This window comes from Biomphalaria glabrata, chromosome 12, assembly GCF_947242115.1.
Source record: "Biomphalaria glabrata chromosome 12, xgBioGlab47.1, whole genome shotgun sequence".
NCBI lineage: Eukaryota > Metazoa > Mollusca > Gastropoda > Planorbidae > Biomphalaria > Biomphalaria glabrata.
The window spans coordinates 5,370,567-5,393,559 of NC_074722.1; the positions used below are offsets into that span (position 1 = coordinate 5,370,567).

Here is a 22,993-nt window from a genome sequence, read left to right on the forward strand (position 1 = left end):
CCCGACACAGTGAATATAAAGCAATGCCCGACACAGTGAACATAAAGCAATGCCCGACACAGTGAACATAAAGCAATGCCCGACACTGAATATAAAGCAATGCCCAACACAGTCAATATAAAGCAATGCCCGACACAGTCAACATAAAGCAATGCCCGACACAGTGAATATAAAGCAATGCCCGACACATTGAACATAAAGCAATGCCCAACACAGTGAACATAAAGCAATGCCCGACACTGAACATAAAGCAATGCCCGACACAGTGAACATAAAGCAATGCCCGACACAGTGAACATAAAGCAAAGCCCGACATAGTCAATATAAAGCAATGCCCGACACAGTGAACATAAAGCAATGCCCGACACAGTGAACATAAAGCAATGCCCGACACAGTCAATATAAAGCAATGCCCGACACAGTCAATATAAAGCAATGCCCGACACAGTCAATATAAAACAATGCCCGACACAGTCAATATAAAGCAATGCCCGACACAGTGAATATAAAGCAAAGCCCGACACAGTCAATATAAAGCAATGTCCGACACAGTGAATATAAAGCAATGCCCGACACAGTGAGCATAAAGCAATGCCCGACACAGTGAACATAAAGCAATGCCCGACACTGAATATAAAGCAATGCCCAACACAGTCAATATAAAGCAATGCCCGACACAGTCAACATAAAGCAATGTCCGACACAGTGAATATAAAGCAATGCCCGACACAGTCAATATAAAGCAATGCCCTACACAGTCAATATAAAGCAATGCCCTACACAGTCAATATAAAGCAATGCCCGACACAGTCAATATAAAGCAATGCCCTACATAGTCAACATAAAGCAATGCCCGACACAGTCAATATAAAGCAATGCCCGACATAGTGAACATAAAGCAATGCCCGACACAGTCAATATAAAGCAATTCCCGACACAGTGAACATAAAGCAAAGCCCGACACAGAGAACATAAAGCAAAGAACGACACAGTGAACATAAAGCAATGCCCGACACAGTGAACATAAAGCAAAGCCCGACACAGTGAACATAAAGCAAAGCCCGACACAGTGAACATAAAGCAATGCCCGACACAGTGAACATAAAGCAATGCCCGAATTCCCTTATACTATCTACTCATATTGGAAGCACCATCATAGCTTTAGCCTTGCAGTTTATTTAAGGATGAATAGAAATTACTCATTACTTGAAGCATTTGTTCAGACAATTCTTCACAAACAATGAAAACCTAGAAATGATTCTCATTGCTATTTCCTTGGGTATTCCCACATCGCAAATCACACACAAAAAAAATTGATCCACTTTTTGGTAAGTCTTAATCCTAGTCTTGATTAAGGTCACTAATGAAAGAGAAAAAAATGTCGCGGATTGGGCCTCCAATAGTACCAGTAGTTGTCAGAAATGCAACGCCCAACAGGTCTATTATCTCGTTTTGAATCTGTGGGGTTTTGTTTTCATGTAAAATTTCAATATTCAATATTTTAAATAAAGCCTGGTAAGAGGTTTTTATATAAATATAATGGTGTTAACTTTCTTTAAAAACTATGAACGAAATTAATACTAAGCATTGGTCAGAGAATGACACTATTCCATGATCAATGTAGGCATGTCTCTATCTTTTAGATCTTTGTTATAAACCTGCTCCCCAATTCAGTTTCGCCATTCATTGTAGCAGCACAAGCACGAGACCTAGGTTAACATACTGTTATGACTTTGCCATGCGCACCGCCATCCAAGATAGTGCAGAAAGAAGGTGCGCACTATCTGTGACTAAACAAGTCGATGTTGACATGAGGAGAGAAGAACGATTTCCGCCCAAGTAGAGAGAGCCAATATGGAGTTGCTGTACTCAAGGCCCCTTTGTGTTGTCATGTCTCCGTGTAAATAAACGTCTATGTCTCGTTGGGTTGCCTCCCTTCAGTTATTACAATACTTTGATGTTTCATTTGATTGCTTAATATTTAATGTTAGGCCTATTTCTTTGCTTTTATGTATATTTAGATATCATCTCCTTTTTTTTAGTTCTGTTAACTTTTTCTTTTTACACACTACAGACGACAACAAAACAAGATGGTGAGAACTTACGGTGTCTACTTTGTTGAATCAGATATTTAGCTTTAGAATGACATTTGTTTAGTTAGTATAGATCTTGGAGTTTTATTCCGAATGTTACTTTAACTTACAATAACACATAACACTGTTAAGCAGTCCAGGTTATCAATGGAAATAGTTCATGATCATCTCCAAATTCTCATTGTAATATACCCGCTGAAGTTAAAATGCATTGTCGCATATATATGAATATATAGGAGTAAATGCCTCTAATGATAAGCAAAAGACCACGGTAAAACAAACACTTAATTCAGTGTTTTAAATACAGAAAATAAAAGAAACAAATTAAACTTTGAAAAATTGAATAATTAGCAGAAGTGTTGAAATATAAACTCGCGACCATCAGGGCTATCCCCAAAGACCTAATTGTATTATTACCCCGACCCTTTCCAATTTTTTTCTGTACAACACATTCATATTTTCTAAATTTTCTAACTCTCTCTCTCTCCACCCCACCCACCCCTTTTTAATACTAATATTATCAATGGCTTATGAACATATATGGGTAAGATGAATGGGGCGAGCTGGCAACAATAGTCCCCTCCAACGTGCATTTAGGGCTCGCCACCATTGTAATAGGAGGCGCGGTGGCTGAGTGGTAAAGCGCTTGGCTACCGAACCGGGGTCTGGGGTTCGAATCCTGGTGAAGACTGGGATTTTTAACTTAGGATTTTCGGACGCCTCTGAGTCCACCCAGCTCTAATGGGTACCTGACGTTAGTTGGGGAAAAGTAAAGTAAAGGTTGGTCGTTGTGCTGGCCTCGTAAACACCATCGTTAACCGTAGGCCACAGAAACAGATGACCTTTACATCATCTGACCTATAGACCACAAGGTCTGAAAGGGGATCTTTATTTACTTACTTACTACCATTATAATAAACCTGATTGAAAGCAGTTCCTTATATTAAAGTTATTCAAGCCGTTGGTGCAAACTTTAGCTTAAAACGGGTTAATGTTTTAAAACTAATAAAAAGTTTCATACAAAGTTTACGATATTTTGAAGGAGCTTTTAAGATTTAAACATCCTATGCAATTTTTTCTATTCGATCCATCCCTAAGTACTCACGTGGGCCAAAACTGGTCAAGAGTCATGAGCCCAAGTACAATCAACCCCCTGCACCATTGCTGCTTTGCCACAGGCTGTGGGCCCCCTCATGGTCATGGGCCCGGGTACATTGAACCCCTTTGCGCCTGGATGCTACGCCAATGCATTAGAGTTAGGTGGACTATGGGCGCCCTAAAAATCCCAAAGTTCAAAATTCCAGTCTTCATCGAGATTCGAACCCAGCACCCCAGGTTCGGAAGCCGGCCCACTGCCCATATACGGCCCGGCTCTCGCAACTCCTGATCACGTGACTTTCTGAAGCTGAAGAATGCCAGTTACGTCGATGGGGCCCGTGACATATGTGTTAAGCATACATCACAAATGAAATTTCTATAAATAAAAAAAAGAACATAAATCTAAAAAGTTATTTAACCTTGGTTAGGCCAATATTAGAATATGCATCCTCTGTTTAGGACACCCTAACTCAAGAAAACATTAAGAAACTGGAACAGACACAAAATAGAGTAGTGAGATTCATAACAAACGAATATTCACATTTGACTAGAGTAACACCTTTAGTAAAATTACTAAATTTAGAAAGCCTTTAGGAGAGAAGACTTAAAAGTAAAGTAGTAACGTCTGTATTATATAAGATAAGATAAGAAACACTGAACCATAATCTTCAAAAAAAAAACAAAATTGAATAAAATACTCAGAAAGACACAAAGATAAAGGCACATTCCTCGTCCCATATGCTAGGACAAATTTGTACAAATACTCCTTCTTCCCTAGTGCTATTAGAGCATGGAATGGGTTGCCTGAGCTAGCCAGGAAAACCAGTGACCATGCAGAATTTAGGTCATTGGTTAATATGCATGACGCGTAGGACGTAATTATCTTCTTTTTTGAAGTAACGTCTGTATCATATAAGATAAGAAGATAAGATACACCAGGGCTCGTAAGGTTGAGCCCCATTACTTCACATCGTGATGAACTTTCTCCGCCATAAAGAGATTCTGAACTTTCTCCGCCATAAAGAGAGTTTGAACTTTGACGACATTTTTATAATATTATTTAGGACATTTCTATAGACCGGTTAAAAGTTAAAAGCGTGAATCTAGAATCTTTCAGTTTGGGTTGTCATAGACTCAGTGACTCAATGACTCAGTGACTCAATGACTGTGTTTGTTTTATTTGAAGTTTCATCAAAGTTAACTCAAACTGGTTTTAGGAAATTGGTTAGACTCTATTCTTTGATTTATTGTTAAAGCATGGCCATCTTTTAATTCATCTGTCAGAGAGGGATAGACAGAAAGGGAGAGAATGAGAGAGAGAGAGAGAGAAATGGAGCGGGAGAGTAGAGGGAGAGAGAGAAATGGAGCGGGAGAGTAGAGGGAGAGAGAAATGAAGAGGGAGAGGAAAGAGATAGACTGGGAGAGAGCGAAAGATGAGGTGTAAGGAAAGAAGAGGATAGAAAAAAAAAGAGAGAGAAGGAAGAATAGCTATGTGTTAGAGGAATAAATGGATGGTAGAGAAGAAAGAAATTCATTTATTAACCTTGGGTGTGTCTGTATGAAATGTGGGTCGTACGGTTCCTTTAACTCCACACACACACACACACAAATACTAACACGCATACACAAAAGTCACACACACGCTAAAACTGTAAAATTCGATACGCTCTGCTAGAAAAAAAAATCCCAATTTCTGATCCAGTGATGTGTTTGAACCCACGCCTTCTAGGATGAGTTACCAAAAAAGAGAAGAAACAAATACTACATTCATTCCGCCCGACGCCTGGCTTCATTTCCGTTGGATTCTATGGCGGGTGGCTGTGGTCAATACCGGAAGTGATGGACACTCACGGTCAGTCACTCCAACACTAATATTTGTTATACTATGGCGCCAAAGAAAAAAACCTTCACACACACACACAATCGCACGCACGCAGGAACATACAACAGCAAGCGCGGACTAGCGATTGTATAGATTTGAGAAATACATAAGTAACAGAAGAAGCTAGCTCTCCAGACCCCATGCTTAAAGTCAGACCCATACATTCAGTCCCTGACAAGCATTAAGATGAAAACCTCAACTGACCAGAGTCATTAGTTGGGAGCCAGTATCTAAAGATAATCAAGTCGTCTGCATTAATGACGTCTGCTCTGTTCACACCCTGCAACTGAGGACTGACTCCAGATCGAGGCTATGCAAATGAAGTCATGGAAGTAACGAATCAAAATGTTCTTACACAATGAGACAAGATGTGTGTTTTTTTTTGAAGAGATTCACATCTTTTCGAGTGGTTTAAACATCATGACATCACAGTACATTCCGCCAAGACACCCACTTCTCGTCAAGAGAGTATTGTCCTTGTGCTTTCAGACATTTTGTTTTTACATAGCTTTTATCAACTCTGTCTGTCGGTCTGTCTGGTAAAAGGTTTGTACACGTTATTTCTCCCACACATTCTCGGATCGAGCTGATCAAGGGAAAAAAATAAGAATAAAAAAAAGTCCATTCCAAGATAAACAATATATAGCCTGAAACCAAATCAACGGGTGTAGGTGAGGGGTAATGTTAGTGATTTATAAATGTAGCTCTTTGTTTGGAAACTCTATTTTCCACCTCTTAAAATTTTATTAAATAGTATGCAAAATTATGTTAACTATACTTTATGCAAAAATAAAATGTTTTTATAACGTGTTGAGCTAACTTTCTGTATTGCTTCTAAAAAAATATCTTCCTTATATGATTTGTACCTCTAAACATCTAGTAGCAATTAACCGAAGAATGCGATATAATAGGATTAAAGTTATAACAAACTTAATACAACTATAACTTACAAGTACATAACATATTTATATAGAATTCAAGTTCGATTGAATGAAGTCGAAGATGAGGTAATCAGGACTATGATTATGTGTTACTAGATATTTTAAATGTCTTGCTAGATGTAAGTATAATTTTAATTACAATATGTGTGTGTATTAAAGATTAATTATGCTTTCTTTTTGCTTTATAATTCTATTAGTCCCCTCACTGACCCTCAGAGCTATACCGGCGGAAGCTCATCGCTCCTGGCAGGCACTAGCAAGCCGGACAGGTCTGTTAGGAAGGAGGCCAGACAAAAGGGGCATCCCCCTCCCCGGGACATAAAGGTTGTGCGATAGGCTAACAAACCTGTCCATGGAAAAAAAATAGTGTTACAGAAACCATATCAAAAACACAAACACTAAACATAATCTGAGGCGAGAGTAGTGCTCCACAATGGAGAATTGTGACGCCGAGAGGACAGGAAAGAGCTGGGAAGCCATTAAAAAAACTAGAAAGAGACCGTGGAGAGTGACGTGTTTTTACTGAGGCCCTATGTTCCATGAGGAACGCAAAGGAAAGATGATGATGACGATAGGTCCCCAAGTTCAGCCTAACAGACTCACAATACACACTCAGTTATATATAAAGTAATGAACAATGTGTATGATGATTTAAAATAAAAAAATGACTTTAATATAATGATATTTATACAATGATATTGAAGTGAATGATGTGAGTGATAAGTCATCACAAATAAATATGCAGATAATAAGTCATAAGTTCATTCTAAGTAATTACTTAAATAATATCCAATAAAGTAAGCACCTTAGATTGTGTTGATTGACAACATTGAAAAAAGCATAGATAATGACTTCAACAACATTGAAAAAAGCATAGATAATGACTTCAACAACATTGAAAAAAGCATAGATAATGACTTCAACAACATTGAAAAAAGCATAGATAATGACTTCAACAACATTGAAAAAAGCATAGATAATGACTTCAACAACATTGAAAAAAGCATAGATAATGACTTCAACAACATTGAAAAAAGCATAGATAATGACTTCAACAACATTGAAAAAAGCATAGATGATGACTTCAACAACATGACAGTTTCATAACTAATGCCAAAGATTTTTCTTTGTGACAGGTGACGTAGAAATTGTCGAAGAACATCAATCTTGGTAGTAGCATACAAGGACTGCCATTAACGTCTGACCATCAAGACTGACAAAGATGACGACAGGTTAAAAAAAATGTTCAGTATAAATATCTTCTTATCTAATAAAATACAGACGTTACTTCAAAAAGAGCATGATTACGTCCTACGCGTGTCCCTAGGCCCTAGGTCAATTTTGTCATGCATGTTAATCAATGACTTAAATTCCGCCAAGTCGTTGGTTTTCATGGCTGATTCCGGCAACCCAGTCTATACTCTATTAGCGTCAGGGAAGATGGAGCAATTGTACAGATTTATCCTAGCATATGTAACGAGGCATTTGACTTTATCTTTGTGTCTTTGAGTATTTTATTAAATTTTGTTTTTGTATTTGAAGATTATGGTTCAGTGTTTTATGTATAATTGCTACTTTACTTTTAAGTCTTCTATCCTGAAGGGTCTCTAAACTTAGTAATTTTACTAAAGGTGTTACTCTAGTCAAATGTGAATATTCGTTTGTTATGAATCTCACTGCTCTATTTTGTGTCTGTTCCAGTTTCTTAATGTTTTCTTGAGTTGAGGGGTCGCAAACAGAGGTTGCATATTCTATTATTGGCCTAACCAAGGTTAAATAACATTTTAGTTTTATGTTCTTATTTGATTTATAAACATTTCTTTAATAAACCCTAATGCTGAAAAAGAGACAAAAAGCTGAGCTGGTTTTGTCCTATTGTAAGACATGACTCACTAAAGTCCTCCTTCAAGGTACATGAGGGAGGGAGCACGAAGAAAGGGCGGCCCAAAGAAAAGATGGACAATATAAAAGAATGATACAATTACACTTCGTATAAGCTTTGCATTTTATTTTAAAGTATTTTTTTCTTAATTTAAAACCAAAGCCTATGTTACGTGTAGCTGTGTCAACAAGTTTGGATCAGGCAAGTAATTAAATTTGTAATAGATCTAAACCAACAGTAATAAATCTATGCGATTAGGTTTTTTTTTATTGTTTTTTTTACCAATTTTTTTTTTTTTTGTTTAGCGTAATTTCATGCTTCTATCTTTTTCAATACGCTATGATCCTATCACTTGTCTAGATAGATCAGTTGGAAAAGGATAGGGTGGAGAAAGAAGGGGGTATCTGGGTGATTGCATTTTAAATGTACTTATAAAATTTAAAAAAAGTGAGTGACATTAATTTGAACTCGAGAGCTAAGACCTCCTCAAGCCAATACAGTAATCTGTTTATAGTTATTTACATTTCTTTTACAAACAATAAATCAGTCAAGTAAAATTTCTTTCCCTTGTTCGAGATAAAAAAAAACCACAATAATTAACAACTAATTCTTCTTTTAATTGATTCTTGAGTTGGCATGTAAAATAAATAGTAACGTAAAGTTCCCCTTTCAGACCTTGTGCTCCATAGGGCAGATGATGTAAAGGTCATGTGTTTCTGTGGCCTACGGTTAACGAGGGTGTCATGTGACCAGCACAACGACCTTTACTTTTCCCTAACTTACGTCAGGTACCAATCAGAGCTGGGTGGACTCAGAGGCGCCCGAAGATCCTGAAATTAAAAAAACCCAGTCTTCACCAGGTTTCGGACCCCGGTTCAGTATCCAAGCTCTTTACCGCTCAGCCACCGCGCCTCCGATGTAAAATAAATAATTGTGCAAAATTTCAGCTTGATTCGAGATTGTGTGTGGGATAAATAACGTGTACAAGCTTTTTACCAGACAGACAGACAGACGGACAGACAACCCCAACCCAATCTCCGACAAGACACAAAGAAGACACGACAACGTATCGAATATTATTGTCTCGTTAGTCCGACTAACGACATGATACCACATGATACGGAGATACGAGCGTATATTAATCTTATTATTACAATCTTTTGACTCGAAGACAAGCCTCATTATTATTACTATCTAATTGTTTTTGAAAGGGCCAATCTCTCATTCAAGTCCTCAGTGAAGAAATTTTTCCTTTTGTTTGAATATCAAAATTGTTTTATGGTCATCATGATGGCATTGCAAGTGCTTGGTATAATATAGGTACATGTTATTAACTGATGTTTTAAATTATATATTCGACTTAAATGCATACTAAATACATTCTTTCATTTTTTAAACAAAGGTAAACATTTTTATTGAGAATGTAAGTAGCTTAAATAACAGAACACATTTAATTTAGTCATGCAAATATTTAAAAATATATCTTTTTTTTTAGAAAAAAACAACAACAAACAAACAAAAAAGTTGCAAAGATATTTTCAAACAGGAAACCAGTTCCTCTCAGTAGTATAGTGTCAAGTGGTTTTGGCTACCAATCGTGAATAGTTGTAAAAATTTTTATTTTTTTTTTATGAAAAAAAACTGCTTCTCTATTTAATTAAAAAGTAAAGGATTCGCTTTCAGAAAAGACAAAAGTTGTAACTAAATGTCAAAAATATCATGATGTCGGATTTTTTATTGGTAAAAGTAAACGGGCAAGTGTCAGGCACGAGAGGGGATTAGCACTGGGGAGCCGCAGGGGCGCGTTCTGTCACCAGTATTGTATACCATCTACACAGATGACCTTCGGAGCCAATCACCTGATACTCCCATCATAAAAATTGCTGATGAAAAAATGTACCATTCAATAATTAACACTTTTTACCAACTTTCTCATTTTAAATGTTCAGAAAACTAAAGAAATGAGAATAGAATTTAGGAAACATAAAGGCCGTCTTGCAGAATTTCAGATACACAATCAAAATTTAAAAAAAGAAAATGATTACGTCCTACACGTCATGCATATTAACCAATGACTTATATTCTGCCAAGTCACTGGTTTTCATGGCTAGCTCAGGCAACCCAATCCATGCTCTAATAGCGCTAGGGAAGAAGGAGTATTTGTACACATTTGTCCTAGCATATGGGGTGAGGAATGTGCCTTTATCTTTGTGTCTTTTTGGGTTTTTTTTATTAAATTTTGTTTTTGTATCAGAAGATTAAAGTTCAGTGTTTGATGTATAATGGTTGTTTGAATGGTTCGTACCAGTTTACATAATCAGGCCATATCGATCGCATTCTGACATCTTTGAGTATCTGTGCACTAATGTTACTCATTATTTACAAAATGTCTTTAAAATGTTAATGCTGGAACGAATTCCCTAATCGTTTCGAGTATCGCAACAGAAAAAAATAATTTAGACTATTCGGTGACTATAATGAACAAAGGTTAGATCAAACACTATGTAAATGAAAGTAGCTTCTGGCTTAGTTAAAAAAATCAATAAGAATATATTTAACTGACTGAAAGGTCTGGTACTTCTCTTAAAGATAAGCGCATGAAATATTAGAGCTCTATCGATTCTTTTCCGCAGTCGGTGTCTGGGGTAGGACCTAATTGTACAGCTGTGGGACGCATGACTCTATGACTCTTCAGAAATACCATTCAGACAAACTAAGATTAAAGCAACAGAAATTTTTCTTTGCAAGTTTTTTTTTAAAAACTGAAATTCATTTCACTTGGCAAGAACACGAAACGAAACAAAAAGTCTCTACATCGTCATTCTGTATTCGGCTTTCTCCCTATCTACCATCTACTGACAACTAACGACTAGCCCAGCCTTCTCTTGCTTGTCTTGTAACTTCTGGAAATCAATATGCAAATGAGTTCGTTTTGACTCTCAGAAATTTGCTTCTCTCCCCTTTTCTTGTTCTCAACGCCTTGTCCCCCTCCCCTTCCCAAATATTGTTCCCCATCACAGATCCTTTCGCCCCCCTCTACCACCACCCCTTCAAGCCTTTTCCTAAAAAAAAAAAGTATTCCAGCCTGCCGATTCGCTGTCCAGTGGGGGCTGCGGCCAACCAATGGGGGCGCCGGGGGATCAGGCCACAAGTTCCGGGACAAGAAGATGGCCCAGAGTCAAGACGTTGGCAGCACCGAAACGCTTTCTTTGACCAGCAGGGGAGGTAAATCAACCCGGTGCCTACGAATTAAACTACTCGGACGAGTGTAACACTTTAAGTGATTATGGATTCGTCTTATCCACAATCCATTGTATCCACACCCATGGCTAGTGGCTACTGTTTACATTTGTATAAATTATACTTATATACTTATGGCGTATGGCGTCTTATTGACTTAACTTGAAAAGCAGCAGCCCATTGTGACTGAGAGATGGACACCTATCATTTGATACTGGAAGAAATCAACGGGGGATAGTCTCACTACAAGCCAGGACTGACTATGGCCGAACAGATAGTATCGAGTTCTCCCCCGTTTGTTTATTTGTGTTTACTCGAAAGGATGTGACAAATAGCATCCCATCAGATGACCGCATGGAGAGTTAAGTGACCATGCAGGAGGCGAAGCCGGCCTGGTCCAGGCGCCCTCAGGAGACACGACCAGCTGAGCCCCCCCTCACGCCACTGGGACACGGTCGGAGCACTCAAGTGAGTAATATTTGTTATTGCCTTCATTAAGTTACTCCTCTAGCATGTGGCCGCCGCTGCGGTCAAGTGAAACCTTTATAGATTTGATTAATGAAAGAATTGGCTGATCAAACTAATTGAACTTTGATCTTGGCGGCTCCTAAAGACTAAATTACTGCTAATAGGGAGGAGTCTAGCGCACTCTCTCTTTAGAATTGAATATTATGTCAAATAAGTGTTTCGGATTTATTATAGTGGCTACAAGACAATACACTTACCAACTCAGGCATTCGGTAATGGCAGGGTTTATTTATTTCAGTAACTACTTATTACAATTCACGTTACCGATAGTGGCTACCGATGTGAAGAGCAACATGTAGCAATGAAATTTTATCTAAAGCATCATAAGCTCATTACACCTGCTTAATCTTTTTTGTAGACGTTTTACTTTGAAGCGATTTTTTGTTAAAAGTTTTTTTTTTCCATTATTATTCAAGTACTTACTGTGAAACCATTGCAGAAATTCGGCCCTCCCAGTTTGGGATACGGAAGTCTAGTCAGAGTCCGTGGTTTCTTAAGTGATTTCACCTTGGCATTAGAGAACTGAACTCCAGCGTCTACTTGGTCTCAATATAAAGTGAATTTAACTTTTATTAATAATTAAGTACGGAAAAATATTACATAATATTATGAATACTTTTTTTTTATCTGACAATATATTATATTAACAATTAATGTATTTGTATATGGCTTCGAATCAGAATATTCATAATATAACAGACCCGTTAAGCTACAATAAAGAAATCTTAAAAGATTATGTTATACTCAAGTGGACCAGCCCGAATCCGGAGTCTCCACACTACGGCTGCTTGATCTTGTTCTATGAGCGAGCTTCAGACTGTTATCACAAGGTCCCGAGTTTGAAGCTCTTCCTACCCCCCCCCCCCCATCCCCGTTGCAGAAGGTTTAGGATAGAACTTACGAAACCTATTTTTTAAAAAAACGAATCATGGGAAGCAAATCTATAAATAGCAATCCTATTTGGTGTATCCGGTGAACAGGTATTCGAAGAATTAATAAACTAGTTAGTAAGTCAAGTTCCCCTTGCGATGTATAGGGCAGATGATAGGTCATCTGTTTCTATAGGCCACGATTAACAAGGGCGTCATGTGGCCAGCACAACGACCAAGTTACCCATTAGAGCTGGGTGGACTTAGACGGGCCCAAAGATCCTGAAATTTAGAATCCTAGTCTTCACCAGGATTCAAACCCGGGAACTCGGTTCGGAAGCCAAGCGCTTTACCGCTCAGCCACAGCGCATTCATTACCGGTACATATAATTTTTTTAAATAATTGAATAGTTTGCGTGAACTTTTTCTACACTGTAGAATCAAAGGTCTAGGCTCGTTTATTAATTAGTTGGCCGCAGTGACTTTTTAATATGGCGTCCTTGACATTGTTAATTCTGTCTAGTTCTATCGAAATCTCTCCCAGTCTTCTTCTCTTCATCTCGTCACAATTTTCTGTTGGTTCCACTACATCGCCACCACATTTCTCTAGATCCTTTTCCCTCGTTCTGTGTTTAATTGTTTGAAAGAGCGCAAACCAAACAAGAAAACAAAGAGAAGATTACTCTGGTTAAACTTCAGTGTGAAAATTTCTAATAAAAAAAATAAAACCTCAGATATTTTCATAAATAAGATTGGGACACTGAAATTCACAGCGCTATTGGAGATCTTCAAGATTAACTAAACACTATCAAGGACACTAAATTAAACCCAAAACTGCCTACCAAAATAAAATCACAAAAAGAAAAGTATAAAAAATTGGATACTTTAGTGCTAAAATACATACAGGATATAAAATAAGTAACTGATTTACAACACAGTTTCTCAATGCTTCCTTTATTCTATACACCGGATACGCCAAAAAACTTGCTATTTATAGACTATGGAAATCTCCAATTATGTAAACGCTAAAGAGTTTAGCACATATTATTCGACATACAGCTTAATAAGGCTTGTCTTCGAGTCCGAAGATTAGTGAGGAATGCAGTATTTCCCGTGGCTGCGCAGCCCCAGCCTTGCCCTACATATTTTGCCACATCCAGGGTAGGCATAACCATTGTCCGCGGGTGGTCGATTTAGATTTTCTTTTCGCCGTCTGCGTCTGTCCTCGGCAGCGGATTTTATTTTGGTCTCAAATGTGTAACCCGCGGCCTTTTGTGAGTGACCTCTAGCTATCTCGTTCTGAGGCCGCATGCAACCAGGTGCTCTCTTCTATGTCAGCCAAGGAAAGTTGACGCCTAAGCTGGTCTTCGAAGCGTGTCCGTGTGGCGCCTCTGTTAAGTCGACCACCTTTTAGCTCGCCAAAAAAGCATACGTTCGTCTCCCATACCAGATACGTGCTCTGCCCAGCGTAACAGACGTTACTTCAAAAAAAAGATGATTACGTCCTACGCGTCACGGATTTAGTCATACATATTGACCAATGACTTAAATTCTGCCAAGTCACTGGTTTTCCTGGTTAGCTCAGGCAACCCATTCCATGCTCTAATAGCGCTAGGGAATAAATATTAAATATTATCCTATCCTATATATTACAGACGTTACTTCGAAAACGAAAATAATTACGCCTACGCATTGCACCTGTCAATCTAGTCATGCATGCTAATCAATGACTTAAACTATGCAAAGTTAATAGTTTTCCTGGCTGAATCAGGCAACCCATTCCATTAATGGCAACTATAATTTAAAGACTTAATGAAAGATTTTCACGACAAACTAAACAATGTCAAGGACCCAAAATTGAGTTTGAATATTGCCAACAAAATGAAAAAAAAAAGTTTAGAAATAATACAATCCCGTTTTGAGGATTTTAAATAGAAGAGGCTATTAAATCACAAAACTATGTATTCATGCAAATCTATGATAAAATTATAAAGCTTATTTCCTTTTAGTTTCCATGGAGATAACTTGAGATAACAAACTATGTCGCGTTTCCGACAATCCTAGATCTAAATATTTCAAGCTTGTTGATTTTAATCCTCTAATGCTTTAGAATGTATATTTAAATACATGTTTCTAAATCAACTTCTAGATTCTGGATCTAAAAATGCAACGGCGTTTTAGTTTCCACATAACCTAGACCTATATCAAGCATATTTGTTATATAGAGGTTTGTAAAAAAATAACAACTTTACTTATTAAAACTACTTTACAAAGCCAACAGCCTGTTTCAGGACATTGTTGTCAGTGGCGTAGCTATGGTGGGCAAAGGGGTCCGAATTGGAAAATCCCCCGGGTCCCCAAAATGAGTGTCCGAAATGTGTTTTTACATGAAATATTACGCCATTATCTCATGTCATGATGTCGAATGTCAAAATGCAATGACCCCTAAAAAGGTTAAAGTCCCCCGGCCGCCAAATCTCTAGTTACGCCACTGATTGTTGTGTAGTGTTAGGAGATCGGCGCGTCTAGTCTAGACATAATTCAAGTAGGTGATCTAGACTAAACAGACGGTACTACTTATGGAACGCGTCCAAAATTTGGCACAAAATGCAGCTCTCAGAGGCATGAAAAGATTCATTGTAATTAACTAAAACACTATTTTCACTGACAAGATAAAGTTTAGACACAATACTACTAAATCCACTTTAGGGCAAATGTCAAAACATTACAACCCTTTAGGACATCGACTGTAGCACATAGACTTGAAACATTCAGCATTGTCGCTATTACCTCTGATTCTGAAATGTAGAAGTCATTTCACATTCAATAACACATAATTTATTATTTTAAATTTGTTTATTCATTCAAACAATCAACGTTGGCTTCTGAGTCCTGCTATGGAAGACATAGCCAGAGGAGGTGCTGGGGGGGGGGGGGTGAGCTAGTGTGCTGAACAAGAGAGGAACAACTCCCCAGGGGACAGTGACAAAACAAGGCCAGCTGTAGGCTAAAGTTCAGTTCTTTCGTTTCGCGCTATGGTCAGTGATGACGAATGTATTTACAAGAGATGAAAATTACAAAAACATAACCCACAAACATTCCCTTCTTTAAACTGTGATAGTATACAGAGGTTTTAGGGACTTGAGCGTTTAAAAGAATGCTTTCATATAGAAGTAACACCAGTTGGTCAGAGTGGATTCTGAGCTAAGATGGTTGGTTCAAATCCTTTAGGAGACATTTAGGAGAAAGGGGGGAAAGCTTTGAACCTATTCACTTCTGTTGGACCCTTACGAGGAGAGAATGATATTAATAATTATTGTGTCACATGGATGATTTATACAATTGTATTAGCATCTTAATTAATGGACAACAAAACCTTATAAACTAGACTGGAACAAAAGTCTAGGGTGCGTGTATTCAAAACAAACACTAAAACAAAGAGAGTTGACATGCATTGAATTTCCTGCATCGACATCAACAACAACAAAGGCGTATTCCTTGTCCCATATGCTAGGACTAATTTGTACAAATACTCCTTCTTCCCTAGTGCTATTAGAGCATGGAATGGGTTGCCTGAGTCAGCCAGGAAAACCAGTATCTTTGCATGACTGGACTGACCTAGAGATACGCGAAGAACGCGTCTTTTTTAACGTAACGTCTGTATTTTATAAGATAAGCTAAGAACAACTCAATAGTCCTAGCCAACACAGTATCAACCTGCCTCAACGTTTCTCCTTATTATGTTCTCTTCTTTTTCTTTCTTTCTTTCTTTATTTAATCGATTGAAGAACGTACACCGCATCTTCTAAATCAAAATGGAAAAAACAAAGGGCAGATTACTATGAGATAGGGCTACTTGATAGCTTCCCTTTACATGCTCCTCAAAGAAGAATATGCATGTCTATGACCTATCAAATGAACCTTGAACTCTTTCCTATTGTCGTGGCATTCGAATGTTTTATCGGAACAACTGTGTTATACTTCCTGGCTCTATTGACTTCCAGCGATTGGTCTCTCTTTCATGCGTGTAGTAACTGCCATTATTTTCTAAATGTTTTAATTCAAGGCAAAAATACAAGCACACATATTTATTTAGACATTTTATTTTATTGTGCATTAACGTTTATGTAAGAAACATTTTCCTTAATACTGATTTTATTATAGCTAAATATTACTAGAATGTTAAAAGAATAAGATCGAACCGTAGGCATACAGTCGGATGATTATATCTATATAGGTCTAGTTTAATCCCCCCCCCCCAAACCAAAAATATTTTGTTATAGTTTAATTAAATTTCTTTAGTTTAGTTATATCATGTCATGGTATGTACGATGGACTAATTGTTTAATTACTTTATTTTAGTTGAAAACTAGTTTTAGTTTAACTTTTAAAAGTTAGTTTAGTTCCCATCACTAGATATAGTAAGTAATAGCTGTCAAAGAGCTCAGTAAAGTGACACAGTAGAGACTAGAAATAGTTTCAATTACTCTTTTGTACTATGGATTTTACATCCACTGCTAGGTGAAGATTGAAACTCCTATATTTTAAATTCGTCACTAGATCTCTACATTCAAACTTCAAACTTATTTCCCTTAGGTAGAGGTAGACTCGCCTGCGATTCACTGTTCATTTCGCTCTACACAGTGATGCATTCAGCCCTAGTTTGCAAGACACGGGGGTTACATTTTTATTCAAATGATGCTGAAGAAATCTTGTCATCTGAATTGAAATTCAAATCTGTCGATACAATCAGAAAATATTTCCTCTCTCTGTCTCTTTCTGTCTCTCTCAGTCTTTCTTTTTCTTTCTCTTTCTCTCTCACACTCGTTTACTCTCTCTCTCTCTCTCTCTCTCTCTCTCTCTCTCTCTCTGGCTTCATCTTCTTTGGCAAATACACATGCATAAAATTGTTATGACATAAAAATGTCATGCAAGAAGATCCCTACCAAATAAAATAATGATTTATGAAAATACACACTCAGCGTCTAACGTGGCTTTTTTTTTTCTCATCTTCCGTTATTTGGAGAGCGCATGGTCTCGACCTACAACCGACCACAAAAAGAATGTATAATGGCGAATTTTGTTTGGAGTGACTAGAACTAGATCAAGTGATGCATCATATACAGAGACAATATCACAAACAAGTAAAACCGAATCACAATGGCAATCAGTTCCATGACGATCTTATGACCATTGTAAAAAAACAAACAAACCCCAAGCTAAGTTTGTACGGCCACATCCACGATGTCCTCGGAGGAAATGTCTGTTACCGGAAGTAGAAAGGCGAACTATGGGTAGCGAACCTAGCGCCCTTCATGTTAGCTCGATGGAGTTTTCTGCGACGTCTGCGTTACTTTCGAAACTGCTGATCGGTTACTACAAAATATTTCATCAAGGTCTTATGATCTAGATCAGTGTTTCTCAAAGTGGTGTTCGCGTACCCCAAGGGGTGCAGGAAGACTTTGGAGGGGGTACGCGTTGCACCTCATTAACTATGCTATGTTCAGTTAATACATTAAAATAAATTATGAATACTTAATTGTAAAAAAAAAATGTGTTTAATGTACCAATAAAAGGGCAATAAAGAAAAGTTTTAAAGCTTCGCAGTGTGATGTGTTAGGGTGTCCTAAAATATATTTTTCATTTCCATATGTGTGATTTAAAGTATTTAAAGCATAGTTGTGTGAAGCAGCATTTTCAGTGTTTGTAGACTGTAGAAATTAATTCCAAAAAAGGAACAAACTGTTAAACGTGGAACAGCATCTAAGACTAAAATTAACAACCAGGGAACCGAATTCTGCTATCTGTTATCTCAGCACAAAAAAAAAAATCATTATTCTCGTGTAATGGGTAAGGGGGGGGGGTAAGCAGGGGTACTCAGCGTTACAAAAATTATAAAAGGGATACAATAAGTCAAAAGTTTGGGAAACACTGATCTAGATCACAGAAATCATGTCAGTGAATTACATAAACCATAAAGGTGAACTCAGTGAGATCAGTCGTTATAGAATTCAGGTGTTTTATACTCAAGTCATCATATCAAGCTTTTGAAACTCGATGGTCAGCCCCATGCACAGCGTTTACCTAGCGCCGCTGTCGCAAGGGACATGTTTTATGGAATCAAAATAAATTTCAGGAAGACTCTCACTCGAACAGATGGAATTGCTGCGAATCAATTACTAGCTATAGACTATAAACTTTGTGTACATTGTAAACTTATATATTGTAAACTTAATGTTCCTATTTGAGTGTAAGCATATTTCTATTACAGAAGCTAAGGAGAGACGTAAAGCGGAAGTTAGTGAAAGATTCTGAAAGTAATCAACAAAAATAAACGATGTCAAGGACGCCATATTAAATGATCACTGTTGCCAACTAAAATAACTAGTAAAATGAAAAAAAAAGGAAGCGCGGTTGCTGAGTGGTAAAGCCCTTGGCGTCTGAAGTGAGGGGTGCCGGGCTCTAATTCTGAGATTTTTAATTTCGGTATCTTTAGGGAGCCTCGGAGTCTACCCAGCTCTATTTGGATATCTGACATTAGTTGGGGAATGGTAAAGGCGGTTTGTCTTGTAATGACAACCTATTAAACCGGGTCCACCCCCTCACACACAGAAAGTCTCAGGGTTAAGCGAAACTAGACTTTATAATATTCCAGTGATAGTCCTTTAGATCTGGACTAGACTTAGCAGACGATGCGCAAAATGTTCCTGAACTTTAATTTATTAAAATCTTGAACAAATGCGGAAATACCCGAAGACATATAGACCTAGTCCGTTCATTATAGATATTTTCTCGTTCTAAAGCCAAATATAGATATATTTCATTTTTAAATGTAACAAGAAATTATAACGGTCAAACAAGAGTATTCCTAGTGTGGTCAACAATTCTGTTACATTTCTCGGAAAATCGTTAGAGCCTATTTCGAAAATCGTGTCCACCCAACCAGGTTTTAGTTTTTTGAAGTTTTCACGAAGATACGAATTGAATAAAAAAAAATATTGAAATAAGACCGAGCTACAGAATGGACTAAGTAGGATGTATTAAAAACTTATTTACAAAAAAAGAATATTTCGTTTCATAAAGAGAACAGAAAATGTTTGAGTTACTTCTCTTGTTCTAGAACTATTCCTTAGAGGAAAATTATGTATGTCAGTGTTTGGGGGGTGGAGAAACAAGATGAATATAAAGATGGCGTCCAGATCGAAGTCTTCGCTCAATCTTAGCCTTGGTCCGTCTATAGAATTTACATATTCTCTGTTTCAATCTTCCACAGGGCTACAGACTTGTCCAGCATGGGTCATTGCGGTCAGCTCTATGTGTCCTGATTGAAGATCCCTGTCCGACAAGATGGCTGATTGGTCGACTTTTGAAGCGTGTAGCAGCGGACGTCCACTCAGGTTAGGAGCGTTCATGTTGGTGTCGATGTAAAATAGTTGTGCAGTGGTGTGCTTTGTTTGGAACAAGAAATGGTAGGGAAGTTGCTCTTATGATTGAGTTGATCTAGTTGGGATGTCGTGTTTGTTGATATTGATGTAGTTGGGATGTTACGCTTGTTGAAAGTATGTTGTTGAGATGACACGTTGGTTGATACCGATGTAGTTGTGATTTTTTTGTTTGTTGATATTGATTTAGTAGGGGTGCCATGTTTGTTGATATTGATGTGGTTGGGATATTTTGCTTGATATTGATGTGGTTGGGATGTCATGTTTGTTGATATTGATGTAGCTGGGATGTCATGTTTGTTGATATTCCTATGTCATTTTTGTTGATACGATTGGTGAATGAGGTCCATTAACTGGGAAAAGACTAATGTCAATAGTTGACAGATGAGCGATCAAATGAAGTGGCTATTTTAGATTTCATAAACCAAAAAGAAATTCTATTTTCAGAAAAGTGCCTTAATTGTTATAAAAAATAACTTTTTAAATTTATATTTCTTTGATTCATCAAGTTAAAGTGAGACGTCTGAAGTCTTCAAGTTGATTTCTGAATCTTCTTTAAATGTAGAAATATTTATCCATAGCAAGACTGGAGTAGATCAAAAATTGTTGAGTAGAATTGACGGTGGAATGGGGATTAAAATGTAATATCTGCCAAGCGTATATAGATCCACGTATATATCTAGAGTCTGGGTTTTTGTTTTAATTTTTTATTCTTTTTTTTTCTTATCTTATCTTATAAATCGAAATTCTTTCAATAAACAAATACTTACGTCCTACGCGTAGGTAATAATGGAGTCGTGCTTGATAATTAGACTTACATTCTGCTAAGTCATTGGTTTTCTTGGCTGATTAAGGAATTCCGTTCCATGCTGTAATGACTCTTTTGAAGACATAGCACTTGTATGAATTTGTCCTGTCATATAGAATAACAAATGTGTCTTCATATTTGTGTCTGAGTATTTTCATAAAATAATTCATGGTCCTCTTTCTCTACCCCCCCCCACTCTCTCTCTCTCTCTCTCTCTCTCTCTCTCTCTTTAGTAGTAGACTAATGTTCCTTGCTGACTGGCCGGGTTTAAGGCCCATAAGACTTATGACCACTGGACAGTTCAAGACACTATTAATCGTTCTGAAGTGAGTGTAGCCATTGACCACAGGTTCAAGGATATCTACTCTTTTTTTAAAGTTAATGTCTTTTTACAAAGCTTATATCAACACTCTGCCTGTCTATCTGGTAAAAAGTTTGTACATGGTATTTCTTCCAAACCCACTCTCGGATGATGCAGAAATTTTGCACAATTATTTCTTTTACCTGCAAAAACAAGAATCAATAATAAAAAAAACAAACAATTAGTTAATTAACTATTGGCAATTAATTATTTCGTTTGGTATCTCGAACAAGGGAAAAAAATGGCTCTTGACTGATAAAGTGGCCTGAGTTGAATTAGAATTAGTCCCCTTTATACTTTGTAGAGAGAATAGATAGAAAGTAACAATAAGATATAACTATTGCATAATATATATATATATATATATATATATATATATATATATATATATATATATATATAGATAGATAGATAGATAGATAGATAGATTGATAGATGGATAGATATAGATATTTATTTATTTATAGCCCCTTCTATCTCCATCCAGCCCTTACCAACTGATCCAGGCAAGTGATGGGGTTATACTGCAGCGGTTCTCAACCTTTTAAGCACGGCGACCCCTTTTTACAATCTCCCACTCTGCCGCGACCCCACCTCACACACACACACATACAGCAATGGAAGAATAGACAATAACAATCCATATTTTTGATGGTCTTAGGCAACCCCTGGCAAATCGTCAATCGACCCCCCAAGGGGGGACGCGATCCACAGGTTGAGAACCCCTGGGTTATAGCGTATCGAGAAAACTAAAGGAATGAAAATAGCATTAAACAATATCAATTGGTAAAACAATTTGTAATCGCAAAGATTTATTGTTGTGAGGCCAGATCTATTACAAGTCATATGACTACATGACTGATCCAGACTGTAAGCTTTGTTTTAATACAATCATTTTTTACGTATTTTTTTTGTTTTTGTTATTTTGTTGTTACATTTTGTAATCAGTAGAGGATTATCCAAATCACAAGAAAGATGACGCTTACTATAAGCTATCCCGACAAGACCAACGTCTAATCTTTCGACTCAGGACCGGACACAACAGAATGCGACAACACATGTACCGGAAGCTCAAAATTGGAACCAGTGAAATCTGCCCATGTGGAGTATCACCAGAGAATGCCGACCACGTCCTCCAAAACTGCTCTATTCACCAAGAGGCCCGTATAAGACACTGGCCCCAAATCACCCCTATAGAAAGGAAACTATATGGAGAGCTCCCTGATTTGGAAACCACTGCGCAGTTCATCTCATGTATTGGTCTAGTCATCTGAACGCTCCAACATAACAATGAGAACAATGAAGAAGAAAAAGAAGAAGTAGAGGATTACATTGCCAAAAAAATACACAAGACAGAACACTAAGTTCTATGTTTTCACAAGGATTGTGGTTAACATTGTTCATTTTTTGTAGACGCGTTAACGTATACCCACTGAGATAGCTATATATAACTAATACATATGGATGCATTTATTTATAGCTCATTACAAACTTTCCGCTATTTAGGACTTATGCCTTTATCAGGAACTAAAGATGTTATCGTTTTACTTAATTTAAACCTATTTTTTAACTTCCACATATGGTGATCGTATATTTGTATAGTATGCGGACTTGTAGTGGTTCGCATGACATTTCTTTTTTCCCTAAAAATAAAGTTATAATTTTTCTATTGAAGATTTTCATAGAAGGCGGGAAAACTATTAATAGCTTTTTTTTTTTTAAATCCGGTGTAAAAAAAAAAAAAAATGAAGCGTTGACTAGAGTTACTGGACCTGACCTAACTAGCAAAGGAAGACAAAGGCTTACAAATGCGATTTAAAAAAAAGACAAATTAAACTTAAAAAACTGG

At 37.2% G+C, this 22,993-nt stretch overlaps 1 protein-coding gene across 2 annotated transcripts in view; it reads left to right on the forward strand.

The window, feature by feature from the left end:
* The first annotated feature begins 11,062 nt into the window (after positions 1-11,062).
* LOC106073705 (matrix metalloproteinase-2-like) overlaps positions 11,063-22,993 on the forward strand; it is a 153,656-nt gene continuing 141,725 nt past the window's right edge. Inside the window, exons 1-2 of one of the 2 annotated variants that reach the window (XM_056005418.1) lie at positions 11,063-11,604; positions 19,807-19,930. The gene's annotated coding sequence lies outside the window, so the exon portion shown is untranslated. The remainder of the gene's footprint in view (positions 11,605-19,806; positions 19,931-22,993) is intronic. The other variant, XM_056005422.1, reaches the window with a different exon arrangement.